General features: G+C 47.7%; 1 protein-coding gene across 5 annotated transcripts in view; it reads left to right on the top strand.

Annotated features, from left to right (window-relative positions):
- Ptk2b (protein tyrosine kinase 2 beta) overlaps nucleotides 1-17,220 on the top strand; it is a 127,490-nt gene that overhangs the window by 32,284 nt on the left and 77,986 nt on the right. The window contains exon 2 of one of the 5 annotated variants that reach the window (XM_078030852.1): nucleotides 12,807-12,899. The exons of 3 other annotated variants lie outside the window; for them this stretch is intronic. The gene's annotated coding sequence lies outside the window, so the exon portion shown is untranslated. Of the gene's footprint in view, nucleotides 1-12,753; nucleotides 12,900-17,220 lie in introns of all 5 variants that reach the window. One more of the 5 variants, XM_078030851.1, reaches the window with a different exon arrangement.

Raw genomic sequence — 17,220 nt, 5'->3', positions numbered from 1 at the left:
ATCCAGTTGTGCCTGGCACATGTTTTCTTGAGATAAAAATTATTTTTCACAAGTACACGCCTTGCTAAATGGAGCGGTGGGAAGGCAGGGGCCTTGCTTTGTGCCCTTTGCCTCCTAATCCAGCAAATGTAGAGATTCACAACTTGCACTCAGGGAACGTTCATCCAGATCTGAGGCAGTTTTAGGGAAAATACCTAAGAAAAAAGTACAAATGTGGAGATGGTTTCCAGTCCCTGTGGGAACAAAGGATATCCGAGGGATTCAGATTCAAACAAGATGCACAAAGTCTCATCAGCTGCTGAGGGGAATGCAGGCACAGGGGAGCCCTGGCCCTGGGATGAGGCCACTCAGATGGAGAATGTCCCAAGAAAGCATATGTGATGACCCAGGGGAGCAGGAGGCAGCGATGGCCACTTTACTGACCACACAGTGCCATAAGGTCCTCCAGTGTAGAATGGGGGTCATGCTTCTTCAAGGTATCAGAATCACCTGGAGGATCTTTAAAACGCAAGTCCACAACTCCAGCTCCAGGGCTTCTGATAGCATGTGGAGGCTGGGGCTGAGAACTGTACTTCTGACAGGGTGGCAGGTGGCCTGAGGGTGACACGTTGGGAACCACCTGGGCACAGGCCCTGTAGGACAGCACCTCAAGTACCTTTCCACTTTCCTTCCTGGGAAATGCCCTTCTCACATTCCTGTGCCTGTCCACGGAAGGACTCAGATGGCCACGTCTCCCTCTTTCACTCAGGTTTGCTCCTAGAGTTCCAAAGATGGTTCTGACGCCCATCCTGGTTGAAACACTCTGCCAACTGTCTGCCCACGGTGCCCTGATCACCAGGGCAGCTGCCCTGGATTGCCTTTGTCCATAGTGTCGCCTCAGTCAGGACCCCTCCCCTGGATTCCCACCTTCCCCCTGAATGGGTTCCTGTTCCTGACTCTGCTGGGACTTTCCTTCTGCCTTACTGAACCCTATATTTTAGATATGACTTTCCCAGTTAGATGTGGAATCCGGGGGTCAGAGTCAAGGGCCCCCGCCCCTCATGGGTCACAGTGGAGACCATGTTCCACGAGGGTTGGCTGACCGCAGAGAGGAGCTGAAAGCAAACCAAAACCAGCCAAGAGCAGTTTGCATTGGCCCTTGCTGGCCACCTTCTGGAGAGTGACCTACAGAGGCCTAGGTGATGGGGAAGGGGTGGCCATTGCAGAGCCCACCATGAGATGAGGTGGCCCAAAGCCAAAAGGGTGGGCTCCTCAGCCTCGAAAATAATGCAATTACTAATCTTCTTACTCAGGGAACTGCCACCCCCAGAGCTGTATTAGGAATGTTTTCCTCAGGCAAAGAAATGTGCTGTCTTTGGTATCCAAGCCTGCCTCAGGAATTTCATTTTATGATTGATCCCTCTTTTTTTAATTGTTGACTTTTTTCCCTTCATTCCTGTACTTCTTCCAGATCCTTTCCTTCCGGATCTTTCCGTCAACACAGCCAAGCCTTCCCCTGCATCCCTTCAACACTCACATGACTTCCAAACATAGTTGCTCTGCACCAGGCCTGTCTTCATTTCTTGTCCCTCATTCCTCACCAGCAAAGCCACCATGTCCTCCAGGTCCAATGGTATCCCCTGACGTGCAGACCCCACAAGACATGAGTCCCAGAAACCTGAAAGGTTCCAGATGCATCTCTGGGACACCTGTCTAATAAAATGGCAGCGTCATCTTGGAGAGAATTCAGTTCACATGATGTCCTTGAACTCGTTTCAATTCAGCTTCTTCACAGAGATGCTCTTGGAAACCGCCCTTCACCTTGTACCTAATTCATTAACCATTAGCATTGTCCCCTGAATTCTGGCCTTTCTCTTAAAAAAAAAAAAATCCCTCTGAGTACATGACTCAGATTGGAGAAAGGACTCTTAGTCTTGGTTTCTGATCCTGTCTTTCATTTTCCAGGAAAATGGCATGTGTGTCCCCTCAATTATTTGTGTGCCCGCTCTGCTATGTCCCTCAGGGCCTCCCTGCCCCAGCACAGAGTTGGAGCTGATATTTTTGCTTTTTAAAATGTGGATCAATAAGTCTCCCAGTTTGGGGTGGGGGACATTGGTTTTCACTTAAGCAGTTCTCCAGTCTATCAGGGAGGCAGGCCATAAGGCTTGGATCGGACTCAAGCTCAAGGCATGGCCCCTCTACTTCCCAACCATGTGACCCTAAGCACTTCTCAGCCCCTCTCAGCTCAGCTTTCCTACCTGCTAAATGCTCGTGGTAATCATGTTTTTCCTACAGCAATATTACAAAGATTAAAAGGAGATATTGGCATTCATAATGCATTATACGGAATAGGTACCCGATGCATTAGCTATTCTGTGTTTTGGTGGCCACCACATCACTAGAGGACAGAAATGTGTGTACATGAAAGGTCAGTGGGGCGTGCCCCTTGCCTAGCTGACCACATTTGGTGCAAACCCCAGCTCCTCAGCCGGTGTCAGCCCCAGGGCCTCATCGTGCTGGTTCTAGGGCACTTCCTGCTCTCCATCTCTGTACTGACCTCTTGTTTAGCCAAGTCACTCCAAGGTGCACAACTCAGCTTTTTCACCAGTGACCCAGGAAGTCACAGACCAGACAGAACACTGATGATTTTGTGGGCTTCAGAGGAGAAAAGGAGAGAGGGAAATGTGTGATGTGAGAGCGCGTAGCAGTCACCACTCCTCTGGCCCCTCTCTCCTCCTGCCTTTCCCTCCTTTCACAGAGCAAGGCACTAATTACCCCCCACCCCGGCTCCTGGAGCCTCACCTTCTAGCTTTAATAGGGCAAATTTCTACACAAATACTTTTCTTCCTAGAGGGACTTCTGTCCCCATCTCCTCTTCATCTCTTACAAGTGTTTAAATAAAGATTCTGTGTCCTTGAGGCAGAGAACCCCGTGCTGACATCTGGGTGGACTTGAGAGGCAAGTGGCAAGGTGGCGGTGAGGAGCTGCCCGTCACCGGGATGGAGGCCTCAGTGGCCTGGAGAACAGCCACCGTCTGGAACTGACATCCTGGACATTTTGGCAAAGTGAGCCAAAGTGGGGTGCAGATGGCTGCTGCTGTTTGTGAGGGGAAGGGCTGCTTTCCCCAAACTGCAGACCTGACTTTCCGACCATGGGACTGGGTAACTTATTCATAAAGAATCATAGCACTGACTTTCTGGTGAATGAGGAGATGGAGGAGAGGTAGGCTGGGAAACAAATGAGACCTCCGGCAGGCCTGACACGATCACGGGAGGGTGAGTCAAAGAACTGCAGCAGGAGCCGCAGCTCCAACAGCTCCTCGGAACCCAGGGGCCCGGGCCCTGGAGGCCACAGTGAGGGCTGCAGGCTGCATCCAGGAACTTAGGGAAGCCAATCACCGGTTACAAAGTGACTGAGCCTGGCAGGACCCTCTGGTCCCCAGATGGTTTTCACCTCTCTTTCCTCTGTCGGAAGAGGTATCTCTTCTACCCAAGCGTTCCTCATCCCCTCTTGCTTCCTCTTTATTCATGTTCACTCCTTGAAGTCCTCCCCAACTTTCCGCCATATCACATCTGTGAGGCTGCTGGCCCCCTCTTGCCTGGGTCAGATTTAGTGGCCACAGCAGGCACCTTCCTCCTTGTCTGTGAGTGAGCCTGCAGACAGCCTTGACTATCTTCAAATCCATTTTCAGCCCTGTCTAGTGACCTGGGCAGTATCTGGCACGTAATCAGTTCTCCACGTAGCTTTTAGACTCCATTCAACACGTCATGAAGGGTGGTTCACTGCGATCCCGGCGTCAAGGACCTGATTCAGCTACATGTCCGGTGCTCAAGGCCTTGGTGGGTGTTGGAAGCACTTCTCCACTTGTAGCTCCAGTGTTCCATTTGCAGATGGGAAAGAACCCAAGAAAGAGGCTGTGTGGGTCTCATGTTTAGTCTGTTCTCCTAGAATTCTTTGTTACCTGCTCCATGCTGCCATAGGAGAAAGTAACATAGAGTCTCCTCTCGTCCCAGAGAAAGGGAGTGTCACAAAGGACTGGAAATGTCCCCAGTGAACAAAGCATCTGGGGGAAGAGAGTGGACTGCTCAAAGTCAGCTAGTGCGAACTCCTTCTTGGAAAGAGGTTTTATTTTCCTTCAGTGCCTGCTAGAAAGTTTCGTCTCAACCATGTATACCATTGTTGGATGCTTCTTACTGCTAGAAGGTTGTTCCTCTCACTGAGCCGAAATCTCACATGCCCTAGTGTTAGAACTGCACTGTGCAATAGCCCAGGATAGTGGCTGCTCCCTACGACAGCCCTCAGAGAGATAAGAGGGCCACCACCCACTCACTCTCTGATCTCGGCTTAACATAGAAAGTTGCTCCCATTTCCTTGTTTGCTGTGGTGGTCCAGATGCCCTGCCTCTGTGGTCCTCCAGGGCTGGACAAATGATTTTGTTACCATCTCGAAAAGTCCTAGCCAGCGATAGACATAACCACAAAAAGCAGAACCTTTCAGCTGGTGGTTTGCAGCCTCCTGCCATGGCGAGCTCCTATCTTCTCCTCTATACGTGAACTTTATGTTCTGCAATACTTTTTTTTGCTAATTAAGTTTAATAAGTAAAATGCATCTACAAATCCCTTCATGTTTGAATTCCTCAGCCTGACATTTATGACCCTGCAACTCCTCTGCGGTTCTCCTCTGGCCCATTCTCCCAACCTTGCTCCTCATCAATCCTGTGTTAGTCAACTTGTGCTGCCATAACAAATCATCACACCCATGGTTTCAACAGCAGACCTTTACTTTCTCCCAGTCCTGGAGGTTGGAAGTTCAAGGTCAAGTTGTCTGCAGGTTTGCTTCCTTGGAAGGCCACTTGCCTTGGCTTGCGGATGGTTGTCTTCTCCTTGAATCTTTCCATAGTCTCCCTCTGTGTGTGTCTGTGTCCTAATGCCCTCTTCTTCTAAAGTCACCAGTCAGATTGGACAAAGGACCTGGACCCACATGAACTCATAGTATCCTAGTCACCTCTGTAAAGGCCCATCTTCAAATGAAGCCGTATGCTGAGATACTGGGGGTGGAACATATGAATTTTGTGGGTCATAATTCAGTCCAGAGCTCTCTGTTCTACTTTCATTTTCTAGTTATGCTGACCTCACCTCCTCTTTTCAGAGCACACCCTTTATTTCCATCTCTATGCCTTTGTCTCTGCTACCCTCTTGTCTTCCAGGGATGCTCTTCCATTAATCTCTGATGCTAAGCATCGTCCAGTCTGCTTAGATGCCCATGGAGATAGACAGACCATTTCTCCTGATGTGTCCCATTCTGCTTGCTTCTAGAGACTCACGTCATAGCAAGGCTGTCTTGTTTCACAAACTGAAGGTGCTTTTCTTTCCAATTCAGATAAAATGATCTCTAGATAAAAAGAGACCTGAGTAGCATATGAAAAAAAAATAAATAAATAAATTCAAAAATCCTAGAAGGTGAAACCTGATACCCTGAAATCTGTCTATTGGAAGGTAATGCTCTTGGGGAGCAGTTTTTTTTCTTTTGAATTGCTTCTAATTAGTTATACATGACAGTGGAATGCATTTTGACACATTGTACACAAATGGAGCACAACTTCTCATTCCTCTGGCTGTACGTGGTGCAGAGTCACACCAGTAGTGTAATCACACATGTATATAGGGTAATAATGTTGGTCTCATTCTACTGTCCTTCCCATCCCCACAGCCCCACCCCTCCCCTCACTCCCCTCTGCACAATCTGAAGTTCCTTCATTATTCCCCACCTACCCGCCTCCCCTTATGGATTAGAATCTGCTTATCAGAGAAAACATCTGACCTTTGGTTTGTTTGGGTTTGGCTTATTTGGTTTAGCATGATATTCTCTAGCTCATTCATTTACCTGCAAATGCCATAATTTCATTCTTCTTTAGGGCTGGGTAATATTACGTTGTGTATATATACCACATTTTCTTTTTCCATTCATCACTGAAGGGCATCTAGGTTGGTTCCATAGTTTAGCTACTGTGAATTGAGCTGCTCTAAACATTGATGTGGCTGTGTCACTGTAGTATGCTAATTTTAAGTCCTTCAGCTATAAACCAAGGAGTGGGATAGCTGCTCAAATGGTTGTTCCATTCCCAGTTTTCTGAGGAATCTCCATACTGCTTTCCAGAGTGGTTGTACCAATTTGAAGATGATGGGGAGCAATTTTAAGCAGAATCTGGCCCTATTCCTGTGCTGCAAATACTCAAATGGTTCTTCATTTGACCCTGATCATTCAGCAGTCCTGTGATTTCTACCTGTTTCATCTGCAAGACAGAACACTCTTAAACAGCACTTGCCAAGACCTCTCAGTTGAAGCAAAATCAATAGAGCCTACTTTTCTTATTTCAAAGTATAAATCTTTATTTTATTTTCGATTTTTATTCATTCTGATTAGTTATACATGACAGTAGAATGCACTTTGATACATCACACTTAAATGGAGTATAACTTCTCAATCTTCTGGTTGCACATGTTTAGAACCACACTGGTCGTGTAATCATGTACGTACACAGGGTAATAATGTCTGCCTACTTTTCTTACCACTTCACTTTCCAGCTCTTCCCCAGCCTGTGCACACCTCCTAGAACTTCAGCCTTGTGCATCATCTCAGTGCTGTTGCCTAGTAACAATATGCTTAGCAACCAGTAAGGGAAGTGTGATCACACCTCCCAGCATTGTACTTGGAGCACTGCAGACAATACAAACAGTTCCCTGGTTTCTCTCTGCAGCTAGAGGAAGGTAACTGTCAGAGGTGGCCAGCATTATGCTCCAGAGATAGTGCTCATCATCCGGGGGCCTGAATTGGTTGCTGTTTGGCTTTTACTTGGCATTGGGTAATATCTTTGTGGGGGCGGCTGGGTAGGTGGTTCTTGAAGGGCCGGATCTCTCTGCTTGCACTTGTTCTCAGGATGCTTGCGATGCGGGCAGGGCAGCTAGCAGAACCCTCTCTGCTCCCACGCAGCCCTGCCCTGCATTAAGCCTTTGACCCACCACCCCCAGCTGCCTTGCTCCCAATGTCTCATCTACTTCCAGGGAGTCCTTCTGAGCTCTGGCACTGCCCGGCCCCTGCCTGGTGGCTCTCTTGCTCTCCCAGTGCCCTGGGTCTGCCTTTTGGATGCTTCTCTGTGATGCTGGACAGCACCAACCTTCTGGTTGAGGCATGTCCTTCCCTCTCCCTTCCCTCAATTCATGTGCATCCCAGCGCCCAGTCTTTGGGCCAGACAGTATACAAAGTGAGATGAGGCCCCCCACCTCCTGCTATCATTGGCATCATGATTAAAAACTGGAGACTTCGCTGGGGATTCCTGGGAGTCTGTGGTGTGACACAATATAGAAAGGCAGAGTGTCTGAGTCTGCCATGTGTGTTCTATATCCAGATATTTTCCTTTACTGCCCCTTTGACTATGTAATTTAGACCATGTTTTATTAACCTAAGTCTTAATATTCTACGGGAATTAAAACATTTTCCTCACAAGGGTAGGATGACTACTAAATAAAGTAATAGAATGAACCCAGCAAAATACATGGCATGTGGCTGCTGAATTTTTTTTCAGTTGACAAATTTCTGGAATATTCCCTTCCTTTCCTTCCATCTCTACCTCCCCATTCTTCCCTTCATGCCTGCCCTCCCTTAAGCGAGACCAGATTTCTGGCTGGATGCCCAAGAGCAAGTTCAATGCCGTGGCCACGATGCTCAGCTCTGGCTCTGCCGTGTAGCACCTCTGATCTTGGGCCCCATGCTCAATGCCCCAGAGGTCCCCTTCATTGGCTGTGGAGTGGAGCTACGGGCCTCTGACTAGTCAAAGACACTGAGTGGTTGCAAGGTTCAAGGAAGATGGCATGCACCAGTGTCCTCTACACATTTCAAGATGTTTACAAAATTTAGAGTCATTTTCTTGAACAAACCTGTTGCTGTTTTTGTACCTGTGTAACAGAGAAAGACTCCAAAATGCCTAAAGTTCCCTTAAACTTATCTCAACTTTTGCAAACTGAAAGATGCAGACACTGGCCCTCTAAAGCCCTCAGCGGGTAAACTAAATCCTTCTTCACAGGCAGTATTTGTCGTGTGGCCGTCCCAATGGATTGCAGCAACACTTCCCCTCTTGTTCCCTGAGGTCCCACGACCAAGATGGCTGGTTATCACCTCGTCAAAACCTCAGTCCAGACACTGGCTAGAGGCTGCTTCTTCTTCTGTGTATTGTTCTATCCTCGCAGTAAGAAAAACACATGAGTCGGAACATGCCCAAGGCAAGAGAGCAAAGTGTCTGGAGTTTATGGCATGAGTACTTGCACAGTAGTTAAGAGTTTAGAAGTGACCTGAGCAAAAGCTGGATTCACAAATGACCAATACCTGGAGCCAGAGGTATTCAAGTAAGTGATGTATGTGAAGTCAAATGAAGGAGTAAGAAGTAAATAGAATTTGGATGTTGCTGGATATGGAAGGTTAGGAGTCTGGCCAGGAATGAGCAAACATTCCAGAAATTGAACTTTCTTTTCCCGGGATTTCGGGATGGTTTTCTTGTGACAGAGAATACTAACAGGTAACATGGGGGATGTCAGACACTCTCAAGTCTCTGATTTTGCCTGAAATATCTATTTTAAAGCCCTTGGGAGGAGGGGTGCATCTTCAGTCAAAGACTTGGCTACCACCTATTCTCCAACCCGTGACTTCTGGGGCAGGAGAGATGCACAGAGCCTTCTATTGTAAAGCCAGGAACTCCTTCTTCATAGTAAAGTTGGAGAACGTGCATGTGATGCAGGGGTCAGCTGTGAGCTGCCTTATAGCCAGCTTTTAGAAGATATAGATATTGCCGGGTGTGGTGGTGCATGCCTGTAATCCCAGCAGCTTTGGAGGCTGAGGCAGGAGGATCACAAGTTCAAAGTCAGCCTCAGCAACTTAGGGAGGCCCTAAGCAACTCAGTGAGACTCTATCTCTAAATATAGTATTTTTAAAAGGGCTATGGATGTGGCTCAGTGGTTAAGCACTCCTGGGTTCAATACCTGGTATAAAAAAAAAAAAGAAGAAGATAGAGGTACTTGGTATGGAGCCGTGGGAAGACAGATTTGATGTTGATTTGCCTTGGCAGATAGATGAGTAAGACATAAAATCAAAGAATGTTAAGCTAGAAGAGACCTTGGCAATCACCCACCAATCCCCTAGGTACAGGTGAGAAAATGGCCCCTGAGACCTCAGCAAGGGTTAATTTGGGATTTTGAAAGTATTTCTTTTCCTTTTCAAACAAAAATACAAATGTGAGACACAGGCAAGCAACTGGCCTGAGGTTCTGCTGCAGTGTGGAAGAAGCACTTGTCTGGTCCCCAAATCCGTCTCCTTCCATCCCTCTACTGGTCCCAGCGGGATTCCATCCGAGGAGAACTGAGTCTGGAAAAGGATCTTTTACGATAGCAGCGTAATCATGCTGCCAACGGCTCTTCACCATTTAAAACTTTAAATAATCAACACTTCACAATTTCCAGGATAATTTCAGGAACAGTATCTTTTGAATAAAACATAGACTTGTTCTATGGGGGATGTTAAACATGAAACGTCAGTGGTAAGCCAATCTCCAAACACACCTGGTTCTAGGGGGTTAAAGCCACCTGCTGGAGGGCCATGTGAAGGTGGCACTTGTGTCTGATTTTCGTCAGCCACATCCCACGTAGCCCAGCCACTGGAGGCAGGGAAACAGCGCTAATGGGGTGGTGAGAGCGGTTGGAACGCCGTCCCCCGCACAGGCTCCTGTCTACAGCTTTTGTTCCCAGGGTCTCTTCAATAAATATGACTCAGTCTGCTGCTGTTCGGGCTGCACTTCCTCCGGGCTGGGAGCTGACAGCAGCAGCTCTGTGGGGCCAGTCTGGCTGACTCAGGGCCCACTGGCGGGGCTGCTCTCCTCTCCACTCTGACCAGCTTCCTCTACCACGGCAGCACGGCTGGCCCTCGGTGTGTCTCCCCAGCCCCATCACACACAGGCTTGGGAAGCTGCCAGCTAGCTCCTTCCCACCCACCTCCTCACATATAGGATTCCTAGTCTCTTGTGTATGCATGAGGCATGGAGGGCCAAGTACGGGTCAAAACATCTTCTTGTGAAAAACAAAAACAAAAGGCAGGAAAGGCCTCCCAGCTGTTCTCCCTGTCCTGTTCTGGATACCTGTCGGAGCAAGAGTGGGGGAGTGGGGGGTGGGGGGGTGGCGGGAAGGGGCGGGGAAAGGGTCATCTGGGCCAGTTCACACTTGTGAACCTGCCTTCGCCCCAAGATTCAGCCAGGATAGGAGCTTTTGTGTATTTGGGTGTTTTCTAAACTCAAGGGGGTGATTTCTAGAACAAGGGCCGTAACATATTCCACAACGAGAATAATAAAAAGCAAATGCATAAGAGGTACGCGGTGTCCTTCCCCTAAGCTAGCGGAGACCGTAGTCACCACAAGGGCACACAAGCAGAGAGTGGCATGTTCACAAGACCGCCTGCCTGGGTTAAAGAGGACTCAATTTCGAAAATATTTATTTAGCAAAATAAACATTTTTTTCCTAAATAAATCCAAAAAGATTCCACAAATATTTATTTAGTACCCACTAGGAGGGAAACCCAGACAGTCTGTAATACAGATTTTCCTTGAGCTGTGCTTTGGCAGACTGTTGATGGTAGAGGCTGTGTTTTGTCAGATACTCATGACACGGAGGGTAGGACAGCTAGGGGCCACCATGGTGAGCCTGGGAGTCCCCTTAGCTCTGGGGACTGGCATGCCCTGTCCAGGAAAGTGCTACTGCGTGCCAGGACATCCTAAACGCAGTGCCTGTTGCCTGGCCTCTGCTGTACGATTCCCTTCCTCTCCTTTCCTGTGGTAAGGAGGGGCCCCGCGTGGCTTGACCGTACCCGCACGTGTTGTCCTGTGGGTCTGAGTACCCCGAGTCACTCACTCAGGTGTGTTCTCCGTCTCTCATGTAGACACCTGTAGTAGTTGGATCCTCAGGACACATGTCTCTATCCACCCCTCCTGGCAGACCCAGGCCACATGGGGCGCTGTCATGGCTGAGCAGTTCTAAGTGATTCCGCTTCAGAGGCGCGATTTCCCAGGGCTCAGCTGTGGGAAGGGGAACAGCCTGGGGCACCAGCTCATTTCGCCCCTTGGACCCGGCTTCGCGTGGCTTTGCACAGCACTGTAGGAGCAGGAGATTCGGCCCGGGCAGCAACAGGCCTACTGTGGGAGAGGAAGCCAACACGAGGCATCACCGCCGGTGGACTGTCACAGCACTCTTGGTTGCCGGTGTCAGAAACCCCAAAGGGGGGGATCTGCTGGCTTGTGTATGCAAATTAAATGAAGATCCAGAATCAGCTGAACCCAAAGAGGACTGGAACCTGGGACTTAGACGTGGCCAAGAACCTCTGAGTCTGTCCCTCTGCCTCTCAGTCTCCATCTCACGTTCCTCTGTGACTCGCGGCACACTGGCTTTATTCTTTCAGAACAGCATCTGCCATAAGCAGGACCATGGCTGCTCATTGTGTCCGAGCTCCAACCATCCCTCACACAGAGAAGCGTCTTTCCTGAAGCCACATTTTAAAAATGCCAGGGAAGAACTCTGATGGTGTGGGCTAAGACCATATGTCCATTTCAGGAGTAATCCTCACGGCCAGGAGGGAGAGGTGCTATGTTTGCTTTAGCTCAGTTAGTGTGTCCCATCCTGTGTCCAGACCCCAATGAGGAGGTGGAAGAGATGACCTGCCATGATGGACAGCCTCCACCAAAGGTATGAGGTGGGCGCTAGAGGAGGAATAGTTCCCATCAAGGAAGTGAGTGAAATTCTCTGAAGCAAGGGGAGGAGGCGTTGAAGGCAAGGGAAGCAGTTGAGGTCCCCTGCAATAAATCTGCAAGCTTTGGTGGCTTGTGTAGCAGATAATGATCCACAGATGCAGGTATGGACCACTGCTGGGAGGACTGTCAAACTTGAAAATGGAGACCAGTGGTGACATCGAAAGTGTTTGGAAATTGGGCTGGGGTGGTGGCTCAGCCTGGCATGTGCAAGGCCCTGGGTCCCATCCTCAGCGCCACATAAAAATGAATAAATAAAATAAAGGCATCATGTCCAACTACAACTACAAAATAAATATTTAAAAAAGGAGAAAGTGCTTGGAAATTGGCCACATTTTGTCAGTGCTGAGGTCAAGTAAACCTTTGCAGGAAGATGGGTAACAAGGTCGTGCAGTGGCCCTCAGTGAATCAGCTCTGGGCTGCTGTGCTGGCCGACGTACCGCTGCAGGGTTTGACAGCAGTGGCTCGAGGAAAGAGGTGACCGAGCTCGCCCTCCTGCTCATGTTGGCCTGTTTGTGGAACGTCACAGCCAGGTCACACGTTTGCTCATTTTTCCGCCGTTGCTGAACTGACTCAGGGTCAGTGTCTGTGACGTCCCATGGAATCACCCCTGGTTCTCAAGGATGACTTTTGTATTCTATGGCTTATGTCTGAAATTGAAGAACCACCTCGGCCTGTCCCTTCCGTCTTCCAGTAGGAATGCCACCCTGATGACCTTACTCTTAGGATTTCTGACCTCAAGAACTGTAAAATAAATTGGTGTCTTCTGAGCCACCAAATCTGCGGTTAATTCACTACACCAGCTGCAGGAAACTAATTGATCTGCCTTTCTGGAAAGCAACTGGTCATTGTGGATCCAGAAATAGAAAAGAGTTTATGACTTTTGACTCAGTCATTCTACTTTTACACTAAGAGATTCATTATATTATTATCTTTAATAGCAAAACCTTGGAGTCACCTGAGAATCCAGTGGTTGTCCTCATCTCTATTGCAGTGACAGCGTGGCTCGAGTTAGATGACGTGACCTGCTCACTCATGGCCACCGCCCACTGATGACGTTGCCTCCAACAGTGTGTCGTGATCACAGGTGGGAAGGGGCGGCCTATATTACAGAATAACTGTGATGGTAACTTTGCTGTCAATCTAGCAATTTCACAATGACCATGCCTGGCATCGGGCCAGAGTTGAGGGTAAGAATAATATGGTCTGGTCAGAGTGTTATACCCATATTCATTTCCTCGTTTTGATGTTATAGTCCAAAATGTCACTATCAGGGGAAGATGGATCATGAGTTCACAGGATTCTGTGTGCTATTGTGCAATTCCTGTGTGTCTATAATTAACTCAAAATGAAAAGTAGAAAGAAATAGCTACAGGGTAAAAAATCCTGGGAAGCTGCATGAATCTGACCATGGAGGTGGTTATTAATATAAAGACTTCTCAGAAAAGGTGATGTTCTTGTTGAAGAGCTGCAGTCAGTAGCAAATTTTTAAAAATGGAAGTAACTCACATGACCTTCAGTGGGTGACTGGTATATCCATTCAGGGAAATACTACTCAGCAATATAAAAGGATGGAACCACAGAAACACATAAACACCTAGATAAATCTCAAGTGCATTATGTGAAGTGGATAAAAGTCAATCTTGAAAGGTTATATGCTGTTTGATTCCATTTATTAGCATTCTTAAAAGGACGATATTGTGGAGACAGAGAACACACGATAATTGCAGAGATGAGGTGCTGAGTGTGACTATAAGGGAGTCCTTTCATAGTGATGGAGCAGTTACGTGTCTTGATTGGGGTGGTAGTTACATGACAATGCCCGTGAGATGAAATTGCACAGAACTACATGCACACACATACATGCACACAAACAACTCCATGTGAAAAGTGGTGAAAATGGAATAAGGTCTGTGGTCTGGTCAGAGTGTTATACCCATGTTCATTTCCTGGTTTTGATGTTATAGTCCAAAATGTCACTATTAGGGGAAGATGGATCATGAGTACACAGGACTCTGTGTGCTATTTGTGCAATTTCCTGTGCGTCTATAATTATTTCAAAATGAAAAATCGAAAGAAATAGCTACAGGGTGAAAATCCTGACATTTCTGTCCCCTGGGCTTTTCTTACCACCCAGATAGTTCCTCATCTTCTTCCCATCATGGCCAGACATCTGCTCATGGACATGTGGAGAGGGAGGTGAAACCAGCCTCCCACCACAGAGGGGAAGGGAAAGCTCATTTCCTCCCAGATCCTCAGTGCTTCGGGCCATCTCGTGCCTGCCTGCTCCCTGGCCAACGTCCGGGCACCATCTCCCAACCACCAGCCTAAAGTTGGCTGTGTTTGTGAGACACCGGTGATGCTGCGCCACGTGTCAGGAGCCAGGCTGTCTTTCTCTTTGCTGTCTCAGTGCCAGGCATCACTTTGCGGGTTGTATGAGCGGGCCAGGTAAAAATGGCAGCTGGTCTCATGGAGATTACAGCAGGTGGTCTGGATGCAGACTTCCTGCCTCACCTCTCCTGTGACCTCTGAAAATCTCTTATTATCTTTGAAGCTTAGTGTTTTGTTTGTTTGTTTGTTGAGGGAGGGGTTACTCATAGCAATTGGATTAACTAAACCAACCTTCTTGGATCCCTGTGCAGCCACATGAGAGGTTTCGCCTAGTACTAAGCACCGTGTCTTAAATAGGAGCTGCTCTGTGTTCTCTCTAGGTTTGCCCGTCCTCTCTGCACTCTGCTCCCTTAGGCACTGCCCAGAATCGTCTGAATTCCAGCAGGTTATGCACAGGGCTAAGGACATAGCTCAATATGGAAGGTTCCTTTGACTCAAACACGGCACAGTTCTGCCAAGCTCAGGCCAAATGAAGTTGTGAAGGAGAAAAGGAGGAATTCTTTTTGTCTTTCTGTTGATATTTGTGTCATATTGTTTTGAATTCTCTGTGCTCTGGTGCATATAAGTTTATGATTGTAACTTCTTGGTAAATTTTTTCCTTTTTAACATCTTAATTTCTCATGACTGTGCTAAATGGTTATTTTATATATATCAACTTCCTTTCATTTAGTAATGAACTGATTTATATTTTTCTACCTCTTTCTTTCAACTATTTTGTTTTAAGATTTTAGATTTAGTTCTTGGAAGATTCATGTTTAATTCACAATTAATCCAGATTTTTTAAAAAATACTAAATCTAAAGATCTTTATATTTTAATGGGAAATGTAAGCTATTTATTTTTAAAATTTATTTATTTTAAAATAGTTTTAATTTTATTTACTTATTTTAAAAATTCTGATACATTTGAATGTCTCTCCTTTATAATACACTTGTCACCAATGTGGCAGTAGTAAGAGATGGTGCTTTTAAGAGGCATTGGGCTATGAGGGCTACTTCCTAGTTAAGGCCTTTTCAAAAGAGGCTTCAAGTAGCTGCTCCCATGCAGCTTGCCAACTTGCCCTCTGCCTTCTCCCACATGTGTGTGGGCCCTTGACTTTGGACTTCCCATCCTCCAGAACCAAGAGAACAAATCTATTTTTTATAAATTTCCCAGTCTCGGGTGTTTTGTTATAGCAGCACAGCATAGACCAAGACAACTTCTCATATATTTAGTACATTCCTACTGTATTATTTCACATTTCTATTAGCTGTGTTTTATATTAGACCTTCCCATGCTCTTGCTTTTATTGGATTGATTGTTATTATTTCCTCCTCTTATTGGTTCTACTCTCTTGGTGGTTTTATGATTTTGAACATGGACTTGAATTGAAAGTCTAAACATGGGTTGATTGCATTCTCTTCCTCCTCAAGGTGGAATGGCTTGGTGAGACCTTGACTCTAGCCTTTCTGCCCCCTTCTTCTAAGCTATTGTCAACTAGCGTTTGAGTGTGGCCTTCCTTTTCACATCCTCACTCCAGGTTAGCAAGTGTTCTGCCTCTCAGCTGCCCTCCAGCTCCTCTACTGGCTTTTAGTCCTCAATGGCTCTGCTCACTGCAGTTCTTGATTTCGACTCTGGCTTGTGTCCCCTGCCCCTTCCTCAAGGTTGGCGGAGGACACGTGTGGATCGTAACTGTGAACCGGGAAGGGAGTGAACTTTTCACGTATTTTTGATTGTGGAAATGTCCTACCCAGTGTTCCTTGTTCCTCTGCCTGAATCGTTTGTCGCCAATTCCGGATTTGTTTCTGTTTTAATTATTTGGGTTGGAATTCCCGCTGCACTGAGCAGAATAGCACAGACTTTGGTTCTTAATTTTTTTTCTTTCTTTTTTTAACGGGGCCTGGCTAGAGGTCAGGCTTCCCCCCCTGTGGGGAACTGGCAATCAGTGTGTCTAGAGCCCGACTTTGTAGGGCAGCTGTTTGTTCTCTGTGTTCCGTCCCTGCCTCTCAGGGATCTGAAGTCTGATGTCACCATTCTGTGTGCACATGAGTCCCCAGCCCCAGCTCCTGGGGATGATCCTCTGATACCCCTGGGGCCTCCCCAGCTTCATCGCCCACCCCCTGCTCTGACTTTGAGTGTCATTTCTGATACCTGGAGATTTCCTCGGTGCCACCTGGTTGTGACTGAGGCTTTTTTGTTACGTCCGCCCCCACCCTCCGCCTGCCCCGAGCATCCATGCATTTGGAGGAGAGAGGCCCAGTCTGCATAAGGTCCATCTGTCAGAGCCACCGTAACCCACACATGCCCACACACCATGGGTGGAAGTTCACTTCATTAATTCAGGCAGCAAATGTCACTGAGGGAACTATATCCTAGGGCTACCGGGATGAGGCAAGAAGAGACAGAGTCCTCCCCACCCTCCCAGAATCCCTCATCCGGAGGGGCACACAGAATTGACTCCAATAGCCTAAATAAATGTGACTCTGCAGCTCTGGAAATGCTTCCAAGACAGTACCTTCTGTCAGGGAGACCTGGTCTGGCCATAGGTCAGGAAAGAGGCAGGGAGAGGTCTCAGAGGCCAGGACGGCTAAGGAGGGCCAAGCTACAGGGCCCTTCCTCCTCCCAGCCCTCCCACCTTTACCTGGGAGCTAACCTGCTCCTGATCAGGGAGAAGAAAGCCAGGGTGATTAAGTCTTGAAGGGCAGGGTCAGTGAGGGGGCAGGCCTTGCCCAACATGAAGCCCAAACGCTGTGAAGCAATGGCACGGCTCACGCTGGGTTAAGAAACAGAAGGATGAGCAAACCTGCGGGCGCTGCACCTGCCAAAGCTTGACAAACGGACTGGGGTGTGGGGATTAAGACTCCATTTCCCTTGCCCTCTGGGTCTAGATTTCGGGATTTCTTCTTCCAGATGATATCAGGAAGAAGGAATCTTAGTTATTCTCTAAGTACAATGTGTTGGTCTTTGAATTGTCTGGGAGGTGACGAAGGAAAGGGCAGGCAGGGTTTGAGATTTTAGAGGCAGGAGAGTCCTGGACTG

Source organism: Ictidomys tridecemlineatus, chromosome 14 (genome assembly GCF_052094955.1).
Source record: "Ictidomys tridecemlineatus isolate mIctTri1 chromosome 14, mIctTri1.hap1, whole genome shotgun sequence".
Lineage (NCBI taxonomy): Eukaryota > Metazoa > Chordata > Mammalia > Rodentia > Sciuridae > Ictidomys > Ictidomys tridecemlineatus.
This window is presented reverse-complemented; position numbering and strand designations above follow the sequence as displayed.